Here is a 20,526-nt window from a genome sequence, read left to right on the forward strand (position 1 = left end):
ATCCCCTCTGTCTAAAATGCAACAATTTTTTTTAATGACGTGCATTTGTCTTCTTTGTTACATTTCATTGTTTCATCCGGATAACTTATGTTAAACAATTGTGTAAAGAAAACTATAAACAAAAATATGCAAAGTCAGCCAAAAAATATGAGCCTCATAATCAAAAACATGGAATAAAACAGAGCTGCAATTCTGGAGCTTTCCGCACGTGTAAAATCAACATCATAAGTCTCTCAAATGCTGGGTTGTAACATCTCTACTGTATACGGAGTGACTGCTAAAGGCACACAAAAAGCTTTCACAAGGTCCACATTAAGGCCATAGAGGCCAAAAGAATTGGTTGAGGCAGTTAAAGGCACTATTAAAGGCAGAAGAGGCAAAGTGACCATGATTGGCCTTGCTCGTGAATTTGACAGCAGCCAGACCACTATGCACCACTTGGTGAATCTAGACTTAATCCTGAATGCCTTTGGATCGTATAAAGCGTGTTTCTCAATGCCAAATCCTCCTCAACATGCTTGAAAAGTAAGAATCTTAACCTACCCACTGACAAAATGTTCTCCCTTGGACTTTGGTTTTTTAGGCACCTCCAGAGGAAGCTTTCGGGAGTTCCATACACAACAAAGGAAACACTGAAACTTACCATCGTCCCTATTTTAGCTAATCTTCAGCTGAGCGTTCTAAAGAGTTACTTTGGAAAGTTCTGCTGGAAAGATCCTAAGGAGAGAAATTGCTATTTTTTCCAAAAAGAATGGGAGACATCTTTTCATTTATTCTACCAATGCCTGAAAATTACTCCGATCCTTAGGACGGCGGAGGAAGTAGTCTAGAGAAAAAACTTTCATGAGAGATTGAGTGGCTCATCTCCAAAATACAATGTAAAATATATGCAATGGAGCACAATAACACTTCATGGCTCCGTGACTACGTCTCTAAGGCAATAATAATCCTCAATTCCTTCTCCATCGATGGGAAATATGTTTTAGACTATTTATTGAGCACGAGGGCCCGTTTAGGAATCCCTCAAAGTTGGGTCCTTTTCAAAAGATCCACGATCTTTAGAAGAGCATAAATACCCATTTCTAAATTGTTTGCTTTAAAATAATCGAAAAGCAAGTTCTATAACTACACTTTCATTTAAAAATTGCATTTTTGCAAAAAAAATACTTTTAAAAGACTATTGCCAAATAATAAAAAAGGCAACTAGCTTAACTGGAAATTTGATTTTGCCATTTTTTTTTTTACACCCTTAAATCTTCTCGTAAACAAAAGTTGGAATGTTGAGAGTTTCTAAAAAAATTATTATTTAAAATGTGTAAACAATCTTTCAAAAGTTGTTTAAGAAGTTTCCCCCTACATTGATTTTTTATATAATTTTTTTTTTTTTTTTTCCCAATACTTGAAAATCGCAGAGAGAACCAACAAAACGTTTTACCTTTTTATCTGTCAAAAACAAATAATGCAAAATGGCTAATATTGTCAACGTAAGTCGTGGATATGAGAACCAACATAATAAAAAAAAAAATTTGAGTATTAAAGCAGTATTTGTAACGATCAATAATGGTTTCTTTTTTATCAGAGTAGTACATCAATTTTTTTAATAGTATCAAAATTGTCAATGGGGAGAAAAAATAATAAAATAAAGGTAAGAAAGTACAAATATAGAGCTTTTAAAGAGAGACGATGGAATATTTTTTCACGTGGTTTTAAAGGATAAGAGTACTCTCTTGAATAACTAACTGAAGTTAGATAATGGCCGAGCTAAAACAAAAACTCAGTTATATGTTTTTATTTATTTAAAAATACTAACTTTGTGTCTTTTTATACAATCACGGTTCAAATAAATGATTCATACTTTTTTATATGTGATTGTTTTGATGATACTTTTGGAAAATTTTTTCTGTAAAATAAAATTTCTGGAGTTAAAGCCCATTCAAAAATGTCATACTTTTCATCTGTATATTATCATAAAATTGGAGTTCATCGATCTACAAGAAGAAAAATGCAAAAATAGACGGAAAGAGACGGATTGGGCTTGACTCTTATCTAGTAATTCTGAAAGTTTTATGATTTTTCCAGAATTCATAGGTGCAAAATCACGGAAAAGTCGCAGTGTCTTATATAATGGATGTGATCTCCTTCGACCTCATTCCACAGATCGCCTGCGACAACAAATACTTCATAAAAGATAAACTCACAATTTTCTCCACATAATAAGACCTTCCTTTTAAAAATATTAAATTTTTGAATATATTGAAAAAGTCGACGTGCCTCTCCTACAAGTCTAATAATACAAGGTTGATCTTATCTAGTGATACACATTTTTTCCCCAATATTCTATAGTGAAATATAAACGAGATGTTTTGTGACGTTATTTATTTAACAAAATCATCTGAAAAAAGTTCTCGAGCCCGAACTTTTATTCCTTATGTGAGTCCTCAGCTCTAATAATTGCCTCCAGTCGAGGCCTAAATCCTCGCAGTCCTTGAGTATATAGTCTGACTTGAGCTTGGGTCACTCCTTCTTGAAATAATCCTCTAGAATCATGACACTCCTGTAAGGAGTAGCACACCTTCTCCTCCAGACGCTCTTTGATAGACTACTTCAAAGTGTTTGGGTCTGTTGAGGAGGGAGGCCACATGTTCAGGTCTTAAAAGTCCGGAAAGTTGTCTCTCAGGAAGGCCTGGGTCTTAAGACCTGGAACATGTTGTCTTGAGTGAAAATAAAGTTGTCCCTAAACTTTTAAAGTTAAACCCTTAAAGTTGGAGGTAAACATCCGCGTTGAGCCGCTCCTTCCTCTCAACAACGCCCCAAAACATGGTTCCGGCTGGATTTTTTGTTCGGAAGACATGTCTCACTCAAGTTAAACCATTTTATGGATGCTCAGCTGTGATGTAGCGGCTGTTCTGCTCATTCACAGTGGCATCAACGGTGAAAAAATTTCAACAGAAAAAAAAAAACTTTACCCCTATTTTTGAACTTTTTCAGATGATTTTGCTCTTTAAATAAATAACTTGCTCAGAGATAAGAACATCTCGTTTATGATTTTGCACTATAGAATATCTGGATTGAAAATCATAAAATGTGTATCACTAGATAAGATCAACCTTGTATTATTAGACTTGTAGGCGTCAGGCAGTCGACTTTTTTTCAATATTTGAAAAGATTAGTATGAGGATCTGGGAAAATAAAAGGAAGGTCTTATTATGTGGAGAAAATTGTGAGTTTATTTTTTATGAAGCATTTATTTGCACCGTGATTGTAGAATGAGGTCAAAGGAGATTTTCAAATCCATTATATAAGACACTGCGACTTTTTCCTTGTATTTACCATGAATTCTGAAAGTATAATTACTTTCAGAATTATCCTTTAAAACCAGTGAAAAAATATTCCAATCATCGTCTCTTTAAAAACGTCTATTTTTGCATTTTTCTTCTTGTAGATCGATGAACTTGCTTAAGGAGTGAATTATATTAATATACAGAGATGAAAAGGTGAATAGGGACATTTTTGAATGGGCTTTAACTCCAGAAATTTTAATTTTACAGAAAAAAATTGTACAAAAGTTGTTCATCCATCAAAGAAGAAAAGGATTATTTGATGGGTCAACCGTTGGTTGCGATGACCTAATCGAGGCGGGTACGAAAGGAGGAGCAGCCCCAGATGACGTGTATGAGGTCAACTTCAAGTCGGTTTTTACCGCCCTCTAGACTGTCTGTATCCTGATTCCGCTGATATTTTTTTTTTTTTTGAAGACTCGTCTCAATCGATCGTTTGAGGCCCGCCAGAAACGTGGGATTCCTCTTCTTATAGTTTCTTGCCTTGTGGGAATTCCGTTCGGAAAGGCCGGTTAGCTTTCACTTGTGTTAGATCATAAAAACCGTCGATCTGGTGTACGATAGCGTGTCCATGCAAAAATACAAAGTCACCTTACTTTTATATCGCACCTCTCGGCCCTTATTTGTTTGGTCCAGTTGAGTACAGTCTATGGACTATTCCGTCTTTGGGACCAGTCTTTAGGACTGTCAGTACTACAGACTATCAGTACAAGAACTGAATTATCAAAGTCAAAATATAGTTGAGTGACTTCATCACGGACCTAAATTTATTATTATTAAAACATTGATTGCTACACATTATATAGAAACATACGATCAGTACAACACATGTAAAAATAACTTTAACTTGTGGTACCCTTGCAATACAAAAAGTATCTAAGTTATCAAATATTCATTTGATTGCAATTTAATATTGGCTTAACACAGAAAATACCTTTAGAAACTCCTCAAACTCAAATAACAACAAACTACTTTGAAAAGTTTTGAAGAAAGTAATTCATTTATTTAATTCAATACCAATTACAAAGAGACAAATAAACAATAGAAACAATATATACATAAATCCTTATATAACCATTTCTATTGTGGTTTGAATGATAATCTTTTTCAAAAGTTACAATTGATTTGCCTTTATTCATTATCAGCCTATATTGAAATAGAAGAAAATATATTCTTACGTCATAATTATACAAATATTATATTTATTTTTTGGGAAGAGTATTGTATTTGTTAAAGAAAACAAACATTTAAAGGAAAAAAAAAACTATTGGAAAGCAACGCTGGAAAATTCGATAAATTTGCTTATTCGTTTATTTCTTCTGCCTAATATTCTGTAGAAAAGCTCTTTGTATTGTATATCCCTTGAAATATATCACATTTAAGGTGCATGCGGAATACGCATTCTCTTCTAGTGGTATTGGCATTCAATTTGATATATATGTATATATTGTTACTTTAAGATCGATCATCAAAGACTAAAGAGTGGGCACCCAAAACTTACAGACGAATGACTACATAACGAAAAATATGATTTTTAAAGAAATTAAAAAATGACAGCTCAAAAAAAAATTATGATATGTAGGAATACTTTACATATTATTCAATATGCCCTCTTTCACAAGCAATAACGGCCTTGAAACGCTGGTGAACATATTGGCAGCTCTTGACGATGAAGTTCGTCTCCACGGTATAGCACGCTACTATGATGACTGCTCGGAGCGAATGTAAAATAATTAGATTCACAATACAAATTTCAGGACCATTCTCATAATTGATAGACTTCTTGATATTGTAGGCAGTCTGGATGGAGATATCAATGGTCTTTGCATCCTTCTTGGCACTTAGATTGACGCAGAGGAGATCCTTTGGCCTTTTTTTGTTGTTGCTTCGACATTTTTACACTTGAAGACATGGAATAAAAAAAAACTTGTTTATTTTGATTCAGCTGTCGTTTAGTAGCATAATGAAATATCCTAATGAAAAATAAAGGGAATAATAGTGTAATTTAATGTTATTGCAAGTTTTGGATCCCCACTATGCACTGATGAACAATATAGCTTCAGCTAAAGATTACGCTATGTATTATATTTTTTACCCGCTGGCTGAAACCCAAACTTTGTTATTGTTATTTAAGGCGTAGAACAAAGTAAATGAGCAATAAAACCTTTAACTGAAATAGTTTTCGCCTAAAGAACCTTTTTTCATCAACGTTTAGTCCTAGTTCCATAAAATATTCAGAAGGTTTTCCAACGCCTTTGTACCCACATTCATCGCGTAGTCAAATGTCAAAATATATTTATAAAAAAAAGCGATTTTAAGTTAGTATGTATGTACCATTGAGGATTGTATTTCTTTTTACCTTTAATTTGGATTACTTCATTCCCATAATGTAATGAAACTCATTAATCATGACAAGACTTATAATTTTTGAGGGATTTTTTTTGACCAAAATGAGCAAAAAAAGAGCGCAATTTTTTTGCAAATGAGCCCCCAAAATATTAAAATTGAGTAATTTGTATTTAAAGAGGTTTTATAATAATAATTTAAAGCTTCAATGTTGTTTTATATTTTTTATAAATTATTCATAAATTTTGCTATATTATATCGACAAATCAATATTCTAGAAAGATTTTCTTCAGTTAATCTTTGCCTTCGATCAGTAGTTGATGGTATGTTTTACACATACCTAAAAGACGTCCACATTTAGTAGTTAAAGGAAACTTGAAGTTGGCAAGATCATCAGCAGTCTTGTTAGATGGAGGCATCTAATCATCGCCACACCTGATATTACGTCAAACCTTTTCCATAAACAGAAGATCATTTTGGCGCAAATGTATTTCTCACTCGTTACCAGGATTCAACAGGAATTATTTATTCAACGTCAACTTTGAGGCAAATTTATCCAGTGCATAAAATCATATCCCTGATTTCATTATATACATGTTTTAACTTCAAATGTAAGCCTAATAAATGAGCATTTTAGTAGGTAGATTTCCCCTCAAAAAATATGATCAAATAGTCATTCAATGCTGTTGTGTAATCTAACTAAAACCAAAAACATTCTATATTTATTTGGGTTCATTTTAGAAAAATGTTCTTTCGTACATAAATTTCATCCATTAGAACTAATTCAAGAACAAAACTTTATGAGATGTTCTCTGGGCTCAAACAATACCTCGTCTAAAGTCACCCTCTTTTATATATAAATGTATGAGGTCCGTAAACACAAAAGTAAGCTGGAATGATTTTTTTCTCAAAATTGAGTTTTCGTCAATTATTATTCACCAACTTTTCTTATTTACCCTTTAAAGGCACTGCAAATTGCATTTAAAGTAGCCAAAATTGACTGTCACAATAAAATAATGAGAAACTGCTATATTTTATTTGAATGCCCATTTTGGAGCCAATGTAAGTCTCATAAATCAAATAAAGGCTCCAAATTATCGATCAAATTCTCATGTAACTCATCCTACAAATGTTAATAATAAGCCTATAATTGACTCCAGCATGTCAATAAAACATGGGGCTTATATATATTTATTAAATATCAATGTATATGTGTGAGTGGGTGGGTATGTTAGTGAGTCCGGGAGTCTCAGCTACACCAATCAATTAATTTTGCTTAACTTTATCATGTAAGCTTTAAGGCTCCAAAAAAAACTTTTGCCCATGGCGGCTTTAAAATGGCATTTTTCTAAAAACGAACTTTTTCACAAACAAACGACTACTTCTTATTATACTAAAAAAATAAAAACCATAAAGTCCTAGAGTAAATGTTGCAACACATGAAAAAAGAATATCATAAAATATATGGAGTCATCTGTTTTTTGGCCCTTCTACCGCCCCAATATTTACTTCAGAATACGGGTTTTGCGCAATGAAAGAACAGAGTATAAATGGGAGGTTATGAGGATCCCTTACTTTTAGTTTATGTAAGGGTATTGGGGTAAATATCTCGGACAGAAAATGTCTGAAGTGAACTGTCGTAGAAACCGTATTTCTTTTTTTGAAATGTAATATTTTCCAGTCGACGTTCTGTCTCTCGATGTTTTGTCCTCTAGACATATTGTCCATTCGACATTTTGCCGTTCAATGTTAGGGCGGTCGATATTTTCACTGTCAAACGTTTTTAGGTACTACCCAAAATTTACGTCATTACATATAACTCCGCAAAAAAGCTCTAGGTTACTCACCGTGAGCATACTCCAAATGTTCAACCAAGTTTTGAATATAATTGAATGTAATAGGAAAGGAAGTTAACTACTCAGAAGTTAAATAATAATAATAACCTCTCAGGATAAGAAAATTAACTATTCAGATAACTGACTCCAAAAGAAGGGCAAGCTAAAAAAATACACACAATTAACATTACTACAAATTAATGTCTTTGGAAAGATCAAAGATCTAACAAGTACCATTGAAGAAACCACTATTATGCGTAAACATTAAATAAACGGATCAAATCGTCAAGAGAAGACACTCAAAGTTGTAATAATAGTTGCTATTTTTCAATAATTACATAATTCGGAAAAGAAAACGTTTTATTATATATAGTAATTGGAATTTACTCTATGAATTTCTCCTAAAATTGAAGTTATATCAAATTATACTTATCTTATTTTATTGTTTATGGAGAACATATAATAATAACCGTAATTATAAGGATATTAAAAGTGTATTAATAGCTTTAAATATATTATAAGGAAAAATTATACAAATGAATAAAGGTTGCGTGATGATATTGTATAAAACTTCCGTACTTTTGATTAATTAGATAGAAGAAATAATTAATTTGTATAAAAGAAAGTATTTTTGAAGTACTATCACTTTCAAAAATAAAATTTATTTTAAAAACAGCCCTCACCTTCATTGTCTCCATCTAAATATTCTTGCTCAAATTGTTCAAGACAAAGCTCACAATGTCTTGAAGGAGCTTCCCAATTATCCAAAATATTCAAAGAGCTGTAAAAAAATATTAAATGGGGATAAAAATATACCATAAAGTTTCTTTGATTATTTTATAGTAAACTAAATCAGCTGATGATTTCAGTCCATAACTTGCTTTAATTTGTAATTTCTGATATTTTCAATCACATCAACATTGATTTTAAACGAGAAATTATGTCATTGTATTTCCCTTAAGTCTTAAATATTCATCTTCATTAATCGAATTCTTTTCGATTGTAGTTCTAGACTTTCAAAAAGGGGACTCTCTGTCTTCCTTTTGATTTCTACAGTAAACTTCTATTCCGCCCAAATTTCTTCTCAGTTTTTTTAATTTCGCCTTTTTAAAATAGATTTTATTTCATTTTTTGAAATATCATTAAAGAATACAAATATAAAATTATTTGTATTTACTTGATGCGAATTCCCGACGTCTATGCTCCAATTTTTTCTTAGCCAACATTACCAACATGAAATTTCTTGCAGATTTCGCCTTTTTAACAACTTTATTATTTGGAACTGGAGGCATGGCTTTAGTGGTGTTAACTACTGAAGAATGAAACATTGACTGATTGAAACTCCGACTCGAGGGTCTAATTGTTAACTCGGTTTTGTATGCATTTGGGGGTATCATCTCAGGTGCTCTTTATTCCAACTTGAACTATTTCAGAGTTTCAATATCTGAATATACAAGAGCCTTTTAGAATATTTTTTTCAACTTTTGAGACACTTCATTACTTTAGAAAATTCTTAAAACATCCATTAATTTGTATTCAAAAGCTCTTACATGTATGTATTGTTATTCATCAATAAGTAAAGGCCTCTAGCAGTTTCAAAACCTATAAGATTACCTATATTTGTAAAATTATTTGAATCGAATATAATAATCAAAGTAGCCTACAATAAATTCAAAAACTCATGAGTCTTACCTTTATTTACGCTCAAGCCAATAAGGAATGTCACATAGAGGAATTTCGATAAATAGCATGCAAATCCTCCAAAATATTCAAAGAGCTGTAAAAAAATATTATAAGGATAAAAATATTGCATAAAGTTTTTTTGATTATATAGTAAACTAATCAGCTGGTGGGATTGCTCGTGAAAAGGTTATGGGAATTTTGTTACTATTGCCATCTTAGCAAAGATTCGAGCAAAGTCGAAAAGACTTTCTCAACATGGAATTTTCAAGGGAGGAAAGAAAATATTTGGGTGGTTCTAATATGGAAAATATTTTAAGTTTTACCTGAGAATATGATAGTCAATTGAAATCTCCAGGGCTTTTCGGGCTACCTTTCGAATGTTTTTAGGTACTCCACTAGGACCCATTCCTGAAAAGGTCTTCTATAATATTTTCAAAATAGGATTCGTTCCAGATCTTATAAGTAAGTGTTCACTACTAGCTTTGATGCTAAAGATAAAACTCCTCATCAAGAATAGATATACCGTGTTCATTCGTGAAATTTCATATTCTCTGAGGAGCAAGTATGGGAGATATACTCTCATTAACATTATCAATGGCCTGTCGAAGGAAATAACATCAAATACAACGATAAAAAACATGGAACCTGGAAATAAGACCTTGAAATACCTCTTGCACGCTGATGATAAACGATCAAATTTTATTAAAAATTCAGAACTCTACATACATTAACTTCCAGAAAACCCAGATAAATAAACCAATTAATTAAGTGGGTTCCACTTCTTTATCTAGAAAGTATGTATTAAATACAAATATTAACATTGATAAGAACACTCACCTTACCTCAACAGATTCCAAAATTAAATAAAAACCTTTTTCCATAGAGATTCCATTTAGTCCAACTCCAAAAACATCTTTAAATACTCCTTCAATCCAAGTAAGTACTTAATTATAATAGCAGATTGAGCAGTAAGGATGCATTTTTCAGGACAGCAGGCTTGAACTCTGTTGCCCTACTCCTAGCTCAAAGGGAGCTTCATCTCAGAGACAAAAGATTTTATTTAATGTCAAGTCCAAGGAAAAAAGCCTTTGTCCTCCGACCCCCTTCTTTATTGCTCTGGAAGCTTTTACGAACATAGAAATCACCACAACCCATCTTGTCAAGAGACAAATAGAAAGATTGAACTTAGACAATGTAATGGAATCCATCAACTCAAGAATTGTTTGAAAAATATGTTGACCGACTCCCGCGCGCTTTCATTCAACATTCTCCACATCATTCATCTTTACAAATTTATCAAAAACAATCCCTGGCCAATTTATTCTGCAAGAAATAAACTGAGATATCCTCTCATCGGTTTCATGAATGATTCAAACTTACTTCCGTCGGGAGGATGGTGGAGTCTTAAATGAAAAAGACTTTAACCAAGATCCGACTCCTTGTCATATACTCCAGATACAAGAAGTCTTCTCCAAGGTTCATGAAATGATATATACTGTAAAATATGAATTTCGGGGCTCTAAAAGTATGTGTTTAGTTGTTTAAGAGGTCTTGAATGTTCATTGCTCTTCCTCTGCAAACCAAGTCAAATTGCTCTATTGTTTTTTTCTCTCTCTTTTGTTATCTTTTGACACGGTCACACACACAATTTTACATTTTACTGCTGACTTGAAATTTAATTCAAAATTACATTTTTTTAGATTCTTATTAAAAATTATTATTTTGGTAAACAATTTAGTAAAAGCTTTAAGAGGTCGCTCAACAGTCTTTAAGTTGACAGTTGTCTAATGTTATAATATCGTCAGATTGAGCAATTTCAATTTCCAAATGTAATTTTGCTTGCATTAAAAAATAGTTACTTGCATTTCCTTATAAAACCATTTTATAAGAATGATGATGATTTCAGTCCATAACTTGCTTTAATTTGTAATTTCTGATATTTTCAATCACATCAACATTGATTTTAAACGAGAAAAGAGTATTTGATAACAATATTTACATTAATCGTTCTCGAACTAGACTTAACACAAAAAGGGAATCTCTGCTTCCTTATTGTACGCAGTAAACTTCTATTAAAGCTCATTTTTTAATTTCTTAAAATAGATTTTATTTCATTGAAATATCATTAAAGAATACAAATATAAAATTATTTGAAATAAAATATTATCACAGTTATTCTTGAGGTAGACAATGATCAATAAATATTATGACAAACATCCTGGATGAACAGTACTCTTCCCATCCTTAGTTACAATAGCATTGACAAAGTGCCAACCTTCATTGTCTCCATCTAAATATTCTTGCTCAAATTGTTCAAGACAAAGCTCACAATGTCTTGAAGGAGCTTCCCAATTTCCCAAATATTGTTTTTCATTGGTCAACGCCTTATTAGGATTTGGAGAATTCAAATCGGAGGTTAGAATATTGGAGTCATTTTTCTTTATTGACTCAAGAGTAGGATACCATCTACATGTGTTCCAAGCATTTTTGCTATTCATTTTATTGACGTAATGAAAGTCTAAATGCTGAGCATATTCTTTTTTTCTTTCCTCAAGTGAAAAACGAATCCCACAAACACCACATTGGATACTACCGTTCAAATTGTATATGTCATTTACAGTAGCGTCATGACAGGATGGAACAAGATTCTTTACTAAAGGAATTCTTGTTATTATGTCATTGTTGCATTTCCCCTTCAGAGTCTTAAATTCTCTCCAATTCTCTTCATTAGATGAGAGATCAAAAAAGGGAATATCTTTTGGAGATTGTAGTTCATAGAGTGGAGTATCAAATTTTATGGCAGGGGATCTGCATGTCTTTATTTCGATTTCTACATTTCCCTTTTCTTTCCATTCCGCCCAACTCTTGGATTTCTTCTCAGTTGTTGTTTCAGATTTCGCCTTTTGCTCAGACAAGGACTGGGATGGCTCTTTCGCGGATTTGTATCCATTCCATTTTTTTAGCCAATTAATATCCGATCCAAGTGTCGACAATGTTGAAGGGGATGAATATAAAGAGGTTCTTTGTAGTCGGTTATCGGTGTTGTATTTACTTGATGCGAATTCCCGACGTCTATGCTGTCTTTTCTTATATCTACCAACATGAAATTTCTTGCTTTTAACAACTTTATTATTTGGAACTGGAGGCATGGCTTTAGTGGTGTTAACTACTGAAGAATGAAACATTGACTGATTGAAACTCCGACTCGAGGGTCTAATTGTTAACTCGGTTTTGTATGCATTTGGGGGTATCATCTCAGGTGCTCTTTATTCCAACTTGAACTATTTCAGAGTTTCAATATCTGAATATACAAGAGCCTTTTAGAATATTTTTTTTTCAACTTTTGAGACACTTCATTACTTTAGAAAATTCTTAAAACATCCATTAATTTGTATTCAAAAGCTCTTACATGTATGTATTGTTATTCATCAATAAGTAAATGCCTCTAGCAGTTTCAAAACCTATAAGATTACCTATATTTGTAAAATTATTTGAATCGAATATAATAATCAAAGTAGCCTACAATAAATTCAAAAACTCATGAGTCTTACCTTTATTTACGCTCAAGCCAATAAGGAATGTCACATAGAGGAATTTCGATAAATAGCATGCAAATCCTCCAAAATATTCAAAGAGCTGTAAAAAAATATTATAAGGATAAAAATATTGCATAAAGTTTTTTTGATTATATAGTAAACTAATCAGCTGGTGGGATTGCTCGTGAAAAGGTTATGGGAATTTTGTTACTATTGCCATCTTAGCAAAGATTCGAGCAAAGTCGAAAAGACTTTCTCAACATGGAATTTTCAAGGGAGGAAAGAAAATATTTGGGTGGTTCTAATATGGAAAATATTTTAAGTTTTACCTGAGAATATGATAGTCAATTGAAATCTCCAGGGCTTTTCGGGCTACCTTTCGAATGTTTTTAGGTACTCCACTAGGACCCATTCCTGAAAAGGTCTTCTATAATATTTTCAAAATAGGATTCGTTCCAGATCTTATAAGTAAGTGTTCACTACTAGCTTTGATGCTAAAGATAAAACTCCTCATCAAGAATAGATATACCGTGTTCATTCGTGAAATTTCATATTCTCTGAGGAGCAAGTATGGGAGATATACTCTCATTAACATTATCAATGGCCTGTCGAAGGAAATAACATCAAATACAACGATAAAAAACATGGAACCTGGAAATAAGACCTTGAAATACCTCTTGCACGCTGATGATAAACGATCAAATTTTATTAAAAAATTCAGAACTCTACATACATTAACTTCCAGAAAACCCAGATAAATAAACCAATTAATTAAGTGGGTTCCACTTCTTTATCTAGAAAGTATGTATTAAATACAAATATTAACATTGATAAGAACACTCACCTTACCTCAACAGATTCCAAAAATTAAATAAAAACCTTTTTCCATAGAGATTCCATTTAGTCCAACTCCAAAAACATCTTTAAATACTCCTTCAATCCAAGTAAGTACTTAATTATAATAGCAGATTGAGCAGTAAGGATGCATTTTTCAGGACAGCAGGCTTGAACTCTGTTGCCCTACTCCTAGCTCAAAGGGAGCTTCATCTCAGAGACAAAAAGATTTTATTTAATGTCAAGTCCAAGGAAAAAAGCCTTTGTCCTCCGACCCCCTTCTTTATTGCTCTGGAAGCTTTTACGAACATAGAAATCACCACAACCCATCTTGTCAAGAGACAAATAGAAAGATTGAACTTAGACAATGTAATGGAATCCATCAACTCAAGAATTGTTTGAAAAAATATGTTGACCGACTCCCGCGCGCTTTCATTCAACATTCTCCACATCATTCATCTTTACAAATTTATCAAAAACAATCCCTGGCCAATTTATTCTGCAAGAAATAAACTGAGATATCCTCTCATCGGTTTCATGAATGCTTCAAACTTACTTCCGTCGGGAGGATGGTGGAGTCTTAAATGAAAAAAGACTTTAACCAAGATCCGACTCCTTGTCATATACTCCAGATACAAGAAGTCTTCTCCAAGGTTCATGAAATGATATATACTGTAAAATATGAATTTCGGGGCTCTAAAAGTATGTGTTTAGTTGTTTAAGAGGTCTTGAATGTTCATTGCTCTTCCTCTGCAAAGCCAAGTCAAATTGCTCTATTGTTTTTTCTCTCTCTTTTGTTATCTTTTGACACGGTCACACACACAATTTTACATTTTACTGCTGACTTGAAATTTAATTCAAAATTACATTTTTTTTAGATTCTTATTAAAAATTATTATTTTGGTAAACAATTTAGTAAAAGCTTTAAGAGGTCGCTCAACAGTCTTTAAGTTGACAGTTGTCTAATGTTATAATATCGTCAGATTGAGCAATTTCAATTTCCAAATGTAATTTTGCTTGCATTAAAAAATAGTTACTTGCATTTCCTTATAAAACCATTTTATAAGAATGATGATGATTTCAGTCCATAACTTGCTTTAATTTGTAATTTCTGATATTTTCAATCACATCAACATTGATTTTAAACGAGAAAAGAGTATTTGATAACAATATTTACATTAATCGTTCTCGAACTAGACTTTAAAAAAAGGGAATCTCTGCTTCCTTATTGTACGCAGTAAACTTCTATTAAAGCTCATTTTTTAATTTCTTAAAATAGATTTTATTTCATTGAAATATCATTAAAGAATACAAATATAAAATTATTTGAAATAAAATATTATCACAGTTATTCTTGAGGTAGACAATGATCAATAAATATTATGACAAACATCCTGGATGAACAGTACTCTTTCCATCCTTAGTTACAATAGCATTTACAAAGTGCCAACCTTCATTGTCTCCATCTAAATATTCTTGCTCAAATTGTTCAAGACAAAGCTCACAATGTCTTGAAGGAGCTTCCCAATTTCCCAAATATTGTTTTTCATTGGTCAAGGCCTTATTAGGATTTGGAGAATTCAAATCGGAGGTTAGAATATGGGAGTCATTTTTCTTTATTGACTCAAGAGTAGGATACCATCTACATGTGTTCCAAGCATTTTTGCTATTCATTTTATTGACGTAATGAAAGTCTAAATGCTGAGCATATTTTTTTTTCTTTCCTCAAGTGAAAAACGAATCCCACAAACACCACATTGGATACTACCGTTCAAATTGTATATGTCATTTACAGTAGCGTCATGACAGGATGGAACAAGATTCTTTACTAAAGGAATTCTTGTTATTATGTCATTGTTGCATTTCCCCTTCAGAGTCTTAAATTCTCTCCAATTCTCTTCATTAGATGAGAGATCAAAAAAGGGAATATCTTTTGGAGATTGTAGTTCATAGAGTGGAGTATCAAATTTTATGGCAGGGGATCTGCATGTCTTTATTTCGATTTCTACATTTCCCTTTTCTTTCCATTCCGCCCAACTCTTGGATTTCTTCTCAGTTGTTGTTTCAGATTTCGCCTTTTGCTCAGACAAGGACTGGGATGGCTCTTTCGCGGATTTGTATCCATTCCATTTTTTAGCCAATTAATATCCGATCCAAGTGTCGACAATGTTGAAGGGGATGAATATAAAGAGGTTCTTTGTGGTCGGTTATCGGTGTTGTATTTACTTGATGCGAATTCCCGACGTCTATGCTGTCTTTTCTTATATCTACCAACATGAAATTTCTTGCTTTTAACAACTTTATTATTTGGAACTGGAGGCATGGCTTTAGTGGTGTTAACTACTGAAGAATGAAACATTGACTGATTGAAACTCCGACTCGAGGGTCTAATTGTTAACTCGGTTTTGTATGCATTTGGGGGTATCATCTCAGGTGCTCTTTATTCCAACTTGAACTATTTCAGAGTTTCAATATCTGAATATACAAGAGCCTTTTAGAATATTTTTTTCAACTTTTGAGACACTTCATTACTTTAGAAAATTCTTAAAACATCCATTAATTTGTATTCAAAAGCTCTTACATGTATGTATTGTTATTCATCAATAAGTAAAGGCCTCTAGCAGTTTCAAAACCTATAAGATTACCTATATTTGTAAAATTATTTGAATCGAATATAATAATCAAAGTAGCCTACAATAAATTCAAAAACTCATGAGTCTTACCTTTATTTACGCTCAAGCCAATAAGGAATGTCACATAGAGGAATTTCGATAAATAGCATGCAAATCCTCCAAAATATTCAAAGAGCTGTAAAAAAATATTATAAGGATAAAAATATTGCATAAAGTTTTTTTGATTATATAGTAAACTAATCAGCTGGTGGGATTGCTCGTGAAAAGGTTATGGGAATTTTGTTACTATTGCCATCTTAGCAAAGATTCGAGCAAAGTCGAAAAGACTTTCTCAACATGGAATTTTCAAGGGAGGAAAGAAAATATTTGGGTGGTTCTAATATGGAAAATATTTTAAGTTTTACCTGAGAATATGATAGTCAATTGAAATCTCCAGGGCTTTTCGGGCTACCTTTCGAATGTTTTTAGGTACTCCACTAGGACCCATTCCTGAAAAGGTCTTCTATAATATTTTCAAAATAGGATTCGTTCCAGATCTTATAAGTAAGTGTTCACTACTAGCTTTGATGCTAAAGATAAAACTCCTCATCAAGAATAGATATACCGTGTTCATTCGTGAAATTTCATATTCTCTGAGGAGCAAGTATGGGAGATATACTCTCATTAACATTATCAATGGCCTGTCGAAGGAAATAACATCAAATACAACGATAAAAAACATGGAACCTGGAAATAAGACCTTGAAATACCTCTTGCACGCTGATGATAAACGATCAAATTTTATTAAAAAATTCAGAACTCTACATACATTAACTTCCAGAAAACCCAGATAAATAAACCAATTAATTAAGTGGGTTCCACTTCTTTATCTAGAAAGTATGTATTAAATACAAATATTAACATTGATAAGAACACTCACCTTACCTCAACAGATTCCAAAAATTAAATAAAAACCTTTTTCCATAGAGATTCCATTTAGTCCAACTCCAAAAACATCTTTAAATACTCCTTCAATCCAAGTAAGTACTTAATTATAATAGCAGATTGAGCAGTAAGGATGCATTTTTCAGGACAGCAGGCTTGAACTCTGTTGCCCTACTCCTAGCTCAAAGGGAGCTTCATCTCAGAGACAAAAAGATTTTATTTAATGTCAAGTCCAAGGAAAAAAGCCTTTGTCCTCCGACCCCTTCTTTATTGCTCTGGAAGCTTTTACGAACATAGAAATCACCACAACCCATCTTGTCAAGAGACAAATAGAAAGATTGAACTTAGACAATGTAATGGAATCCATCAACTCAAGAATTGTTTGAAAAAATATGTTGACCGACTCCCGCGCGCTTTCATTCAACATTCTCCACATCATTCATCTTTACAAATTTATCAAAAACAATCCCTGGCCAATTTATTCTGCAAGAAATAAACTGAGATATCCTCTCATCGGTTTCATGAATGCTTCAAACTTACTTCCGTCGGGAGGATGGTGGAGTCTTAAATGAAAAAGACTTTAACCAAGATCCGACTCCTTGTCATATACTCCAGATACAAGAAGTCTTCTCCAAGGTTCATGAAATGATATATACTGTAAAATATGAATTTCGGGGCTCTAAAAGTATGTGTTTAGTTGTTTAAGAGGTCTTGAATGTTCATTGCTCTTCCTCTGCAAAGCCAAGTCAAATTGCTCTATTGTTTTTTCTCTCTCTTTTGTTATCTTTTGACACGGTCACACACACAATTTTACATTTTACTGCTGACTTGAAATTTAATTCAAAATTACATTTTTTTAGATTCTTATTAAAAATTATTATTTTGGTAAACAATTTAGTAAAAGCTTTAAGAGGTCGCTCAACAGTCTTTAAGTTGACAGTTGTCTAATGTTATAATATCGTCAGATTGAGCAATTTCAATTTCCAAATGTAATTTTGCTTGCATTAAAAAATAGTTACTTGCATTTCCTTATAAAACCATTTTATAAGAATGATGATGATTTCAGTCCATAACTTGCTTTAATTTGTAATTTCTGATATTTTCAATCACATCAACATTGATTTTAAACGAGAAAAGAGTATTTGATAACAATATTTACATTAATCGTTCTCGAACTAGACTTTAAAAAAAGGGAATCTCTGCTTCCTTATTGTACGCAGTAAACTTCTATTAAAGCTCATTTTTTAATTTCTTAAAATAGATTTTATTTCATTGAAATATCATTAAAGAATACAAATATAAAATTATTTGAAATAAAATATTATCACAGTTATTCTTGAGGTAGACAATGATCAATAAATATTATGACAAACATCCTGGATGAACAGTACTCTTTCCATCCTTAGTTACAATAGCATTTACAAAGTGCCAACCTTCATTGTCTCCATCTAAATATTCTTGCTCAAATTGTTCAAGACAAAGCTCACAATGTCTTGAAGGAGCTTCCCAATTTCCCAAATATTGTTTTTCATTGGTCAAGGCCTTATTAGGATTTGGAGAATTCAAATCGGAGGTTAGAATATTGGAGTCATTTTTCTTTATTGACTCAAGAGTAGGATACCATCTACATGTGTTCCAAGCATTTTTGCTATTCATTTTATTGACGTAATGAAAGTCTAAATGCTGAGCATATTTTTTTTTCTTTCCTCAAGTGAAAAACGAATCCCACAAACACCACATTGGATACTACCGTTCAAATTGTATATGTCATTTACAGTAGCGTCATGACAGGATGGAACAAGATTCTTTACTAAAGGAATTCTTGTTATTATGTCATTGTTGCATTTCCCCTTCAGAGTCTTAAATTCTCTCCAATTCTCTTCATTAGATGAGAGATCAAAAAAGGGAATATCTTTTGGAGATTGTAGTTCATAGAGTGGAGTATCAAATTTTATGGCAGGGGATCTGCATGTCTTTATTTCGATTTCTACATTTCCCTTTTCTTTCCATTCCGCCCAACTCTTGGATTTCTTCTCAGTTGTTGTTTCAGATTTCGCCTTTTGCTCAGACAAGGACTGGGATGGCTCTTTCGCGGATTTGTATCCATTCCATTTTTTAGCCAATTAATATCCGATCCAAGTGTCGACAATGTTGAAGGGGATGAATATAAAGAGGTTCTTTGTAGTCGGTTATCGGTGTTGTATTTACTTGATGCGAATTCCCGACGTCTATGCTGTCTTTTCTTATATCTACCAACATGAAATTTCTTGCTTTTAACAACTTTATTATTTGGAACTGGAGGCATGGCTTTAGTGGTGTTAACTACTGAAGAATGAAACATTGACTGATTGAAACTCCGACTCGAGGGTCTAATTGTTAACTCGGTTTTGTATGCATTTGGGGGTATCATCTCAGGTGCTCTTTATTCCAACTTGAACTATTTCAGAGTTTCAATATCTGAATATACAAGAGCCTTTTAGAATATTTTTTTTTTTCAACTTTTGAGACACTTCATTACTTTAGAAAATTCTTAAAACATCCATTAATTTGTATTCAAAAGCTCTTACATGTATGTATTGTTATTCATCAATAAGTAAATGCCTCTAGCAGTTTCAAAACCTATAAGATTACCTATATTTGTAAAATTATTTGAATCGAATATAATAATCAAAGTAGCCTACAATAAATTCAAAAACTCATGAGTCTTACCTTTATTTACGCTCAAGCCAATAAGGAATGTCACATAGAGGAATTTCGATAAATAGCATGCAAATCCTCCAAAATATTCAAAGAGCTGTAAAAAAATATTATAAGGATAAAAATATTGCATAAAGTTTTTTTGATTATATAGTAAACTAATCAGCTGGTGGGATTGCTCGTGAAAAGGTTATGGGAATTTTGTTACTATTGCCATCTTAGCAAAGATTCGAGCAAAGTCGAAAAGACTTTCTCAACATGGAATTTTCAAGGGAGGAAAGAAAATATTTGGGTGGTTCTAATATGGAAAATATTTTAAGTTTTACCTGAGAATATGATAGTCAATTGAAATCTCCAGGGCTTTTCGGGCTACCTTTCGAATGTTTTTAGGTACTCCACTAGGACCCATTCCTGAAAAGGTCTTCTATAATATTTTCAAAATAGGATTCGTTCCAGATCTTATAAGTAAGTGTTCACTACTAGCTTTGATGCTAAAGATAAAACTCCTCATCAAGAATAGATATACCGTGTTCATTCGTGAAATTTCATATTCTCTGAGGAGCAAGTATGGGAGATATACTCTCATTAACATTATCAATGGCCTGTCGAAGGAAATAACATCAAATACAACGATAAAAAACATGGAACCTGGAAATAAGACCTTGAAATACCTCTTGCACGCTGATGATAAACGATCAAA

The 20,526-nt window shown here is 32.5% G+C and overlaps 1 long non-coding RNA gene across 1 annotated transcript; it reads right to left on the minus strand.

The window, feature by feature from the left end:
• Positions 1 to 11,637: 11,637 nt before the first annotated feature.
• On the minus strand, positions 11,638 to 14,319 carry LOC121126372 (uncharacterized). The gene is made up of 3 exons (XR_011782253.1): positions 13,583 to 14,319; positions 13,068 to 13,532; positions 11,638 to 12,838 (listed from the first exon to the last, which is right to left on the minus strand). It is a non-coding gene; the product is annotated as an uncharacterized lncRNA (long non-coding RNA).
• Between the last annotated feature and the right edge of the window lie 6,207 nt (positions 14,320 to 20,526).

Source organism: Lepeophtheirus salmonis, chromosome 11, assembly GCF_016086655.4.
Source record: "Lepeophtheirus salmonis chromosome 11, UVic_Lsal_1.4, whole genome shotgun sequence".
Taxonomy (NCBI): Eukaryota; Metazoa; Arthropoda; class Copepoda; order Siphonostomatoida; family Caligidae; genus Lepeophtheirus; species Lepeophtheirus salmonis.